Below are 4,314 nucleotides of genomic sequence, written 5' to 3' on the forward strand. Positions count from 1 at the left end.
GGGGGGGCATTTTTTTCGGAGTGGGTGAGTAGAGGGATGGCTAGGCCAGCGATGGGAGTACGGTGGGGCCGTGAGGCCTGCGCGGCAGCATAGCCGGCAGCGGGAGGAGGGAGCAGGCAGTCCCGCCGGCGCTTGTTTGAGCGGCTGGAGCATGAAGAGCAGAGATTGAAGAAGCACGACAGCCGTTGGATGGATATCCAACAGTGACTGCTCTCGTGTGTTGACTAAGTTGACAGGGCGTTGCGTGTGCGTCAACCTTTTTTTTATGAAAGCATACGCGTTAACCTGTAGTAGGTGCACAAGTCAGCCTCAAATCTATGGAAAACAACATACATCCCATCTGCCATTATTTCTAATAATGTACAGCCCATTTGCTAATTCTTAAGATTTTTTTGGAGCCCATCTTGTTTTTGTTAGCATTACACCCCATATTGTGGCCATGGTTAAAAAGTATACGAAATTTTGCATATTTCGGTGTGGTCAACTATTTTTAATCCAAAAATATCGATTCACATTCAAACTATTTTGAAAAATAATTTATATAAATATAAAATCAAAATAATTGTCCACGCATACAAATCAATGGAATTTAAGATCTTGTAATGAAAAAAAATGAAACTAATTCCCGGTTTGATGTATTTTAAAAATGTACAGGCCATTTCTGGGCAAACCGAATGAAACTCTCCTCGTCTTGAAACATTTGTAGCCCAGCAGGGCCGATAAAGCAAGTAGGCCTTTTTTGGGTATTTCTTTAAAAAAATAGAACTTGGCTAGCCATTTTCAGCAAGAAAAAAACACGACTGGGCTCATGATGTGGTAAACATAAATAAAACCCTGGCTAGACGGGCCATAGCCCCCTCACAGCCCCGTTGTTACCCTGATCCGTCGCTAAAACTAGTATAAATAACAACTGCTTGTTCCTCATTGTCTCAAACAAACTACTTGTTCCTCAATAAAAAAATCTGTGCGAGTTGCGGGGTCCCTGGTGTCAGCCGCTCGTAGTGTAATTCTCTCGTTTATTGACTACGTTGACGATGGCATGAGCCCCAGATGTCCAACCATTAGGAGGAACCATATTTTTGGGCTTGTACTATAGAGGCACTTGCTTGCGTACTGCCATGATGCTGGTGGGTCCCTACTGTCATCCTCTCCACATACAGTCATCTCCTTGTTCCTCTCGGTTGTTGACGATGTTGACAACGCAAGAGGGCAACGCACCGTGCACGGCGAGCGAACCAAGGCCGCAAGGCAGAGGACGACCGCGAGGCCTCAGACGGAACGAACAGGAGCCGTTGAAGATGCGCCGGTCCAGTCGCAGGCGGAGGGGAGTACGAGGGTTGACTGGTGGGGGTGGTGGGGGCTAGTCACTTGGTTTCTGTAATGCACAGTGAGCTCAAGCAGCCGGCGTGATGGATGTTATTTCCCTTGGTTGTGATTTGTTACAATATTTCACTCTAAATTAAACGAATGGCAAGCCATTTGCCTTGTTTCAAAGAAAATATGACAGTCACAGCCGAGTTGAAAAGGGCAGGAACATCTAACTCCAACTTACAAACTATACAAAAGCACGAGGGTTAATTGTTCATCAGGTTTACAAAAAAAACCCAGATTGAAAAGGGCAACAACATCTAACTCCAGCACTGTTTTCGGCAGTCACAGTCAAATGGATCGGTAAGGTCCATAGAATGACATCCTGGATCATAAAATTTACTGGATTATGACCACAATATGTTGTAAATAGAAGCCCGACACGTTCAGAAGCTCTTTTGCCCACCTGAAACTCCTTTTTTTGCTCTTCGACATACCCATCCGTCAAAACCATGCTACTGATAAACTTAAGCCTGATGGACAATAGTAACCTCGCATTCAGCAGGAAGAATGTGACAAATCTTGTGTTTGCACGGTTGGCTACATATTGTTCTAGCGTTATTGTCTCCAATCGAATCTCATGAGAAGTGAGAAAATCCCGATGCTTATGAATCCACCGATTGGTTATAACTTTCTTACCCCGTCATGTTGCCTAAATAGACATGAAAATTGAAAACAGTTAAGGTCTAAAAGAAGAGTGTCGAAAGAGCAACAGCTGAACGGCTAATTCTAGTACACTATATGCGGGCTTCCAATGTGCGTGAAATTATCACCTTTATATACAACTTCTCCAGACATGGAAAGCATTGCAGCAAGCCAATAATCTTGTTCAGATCATAACTATTCATTTGGATATATAAGATCTTGACAGAATCCAGCACCATTGATAGGCCATCCATGGAGAAACTCTTCATTGAGCATAGAACATAATATTAGTACAAAATGTGTACTCCAAGATGATATATAAATTATGCGCAGAAATTTAAAATGCAGCATATGGTTACAAGTGTAGATGATAATATAAAGTACCTGAAGAACTGTGGAGCCAAACACCTTATTGAAATGAGCACAGAGATCATGTATTACACCCAAGGTCTCCAGTTTAGGCGCAGAGAGGATGGTTATTTGCAACGGTGAATAACTAGAATCAAGGATCAACCATTGAAGTGAAGGGGCATCTTGGATGATGAGCTGCCTTCCGTCAAAAGAAATTCCAATTCTTACAAGGTTAGGCGACTTTATTTGGAGACAACCGATTCTAACTGTGAAAACAAGCACCAAGCACTCCAGCGCAGGGAAACTGGAGTGGATGATGCTGTGTAGTGAGGCCTCCGATATACGAAACCGCACAAGTGAAAGTTTCTTGAGAAATGGGAGTCGAAGGTTTAGTACCAATTGTCTGGAAGGTAGCACAGCGCAAATGTGGCGGTCTGGAGAGAGGAGGAAAACCGCGAGATGGACATTGGTGCTGAGGGCACAAGTTCATGGTGTTCTATATGTGGTATGTGATTTCCAGGGGAATAGTAGAACTCAAGCAGCTGTAGTTCTGTGAATTCAGGGGATTTCAGCCAGGCGTCCACCGTGCAGGGCATGGTATGCTTGCTCAGGTAGCATGACGGGATGCAGAGGCTTTGAACGGAGCCCTGGTGGGAGGAGATGATGGCTTTGGGGATTTCAAAATCATTGAAGAGAGATAGCTGATGACAGTCAAGATTAAGGGGCACGTCGCGCCATAGAGGGCACCGCCGAATTGAGGGGACTTGGGTGCAGCGGCAATCCTTGGTGGGGAGAAGCGAGATGATTTCCCCAAGGAAGGCGTTCGGGAGATCACTGATGCGGTCCACCCGAGATTCTACGGGTTCCTGGGATCCGGTAGGGGCGGTGTCGCCGCTTCTCCCCGCGCTGCCGGGTGCGGGATCTACAACAGGCGTCGCCACTGGCGGGAGCCTCATCTTCTTGGCGCTGGGGTCAGCCGACTCCATTTTCCTCGAGGGTCTCGCATCGCGCTCACGGATTTGAGCAGAGTAACGAATGACGAGCCTAGTTGTAGTGCGAGCGAAGAAGAAGGGGAGCTGGGGGTTTTCTGTAGGAGATTGGAAGAAGGGGAGCTGGGGTTTTCTGTAGGAGTGAGGTGAGGAATTTGGGGGTACGAGTGGAGCGAGCTGACGTGAGGTGGATGGGAGCGAGGAGGAAGAAGAGTACCCAGGTTTTTTGTGGGGGAGGGGGGGCGGTGTGCTGGGTGTGGGTTGTGTTTTTTCTTGGGCCCAGAGAAACAATTACTACTAGTACAGTGGAGACACTCTACAGCTACCCAGAAAAACAATTACTACTAGTACAGTGGAGATACTCTCCCGCTTCTGGCTCCTCCTAGGTCATTGAAACGTCTCCCTCTACTGAATGCCGTTATACTTTTGTTCACCGACATGCGGGCCATGCAGCGCGGGGGCCCAAATGCCATCCACCAAATTAGCAGGCAGTATGCAAGCGGAGAGTCACCCCGGTCGTAGCGCGGCAGTAACGAGCCGTCGTATCACAAAACCCCACCTCCTCGCAGTCTAAGTTTGATGGACGAAGCAACCATCATTTCACTCCTCGCTGAATCCCCTTCTCCCTCACCATCTTCAAGAAAGGCAACACTCGCATGTGCCACTGTTCTTCTCTCCCAACAAAGGGAAGGTAAGCGGATCCGTGATGTTGGTATATTTTCGTTTAGAGAAAAAAAAGAACTTTTGCAAAGCAGTAACCGATCCTCACTCTCTTTTTTGTTTCATTGTCATTGTGATTGTGTTTTCCTTTCAGTGGTCTCCTAGTATTCGTCAGTTTCATGATGTACCAAGGAGAACCAGGCAAAGATCTGTTGATATTGGAGCAGACGCGGGAGGCCGATCCCCACAAGACAGAGAGCTCCAAGAAGATGGAGGCAACCACCGAGCCGACCCTAGATAC

This window comes from Triticum dicoccoides, chromosome 2B (genome assembly GCF_002162155.2).
Source record: "Triticum dicoccoides isolate Atlit2015 ecotype Zavitan chromosome 2B, WEW_v2.0, whole genome shotgun sequence".
In the NCBI taxonomy this organism is placed as follows: Eukaryota; Viridiplantae; Streptophyta; class Magnoliopsida; order Poales; family Poaceae; genus Triticum; species Triticum dicoccoides.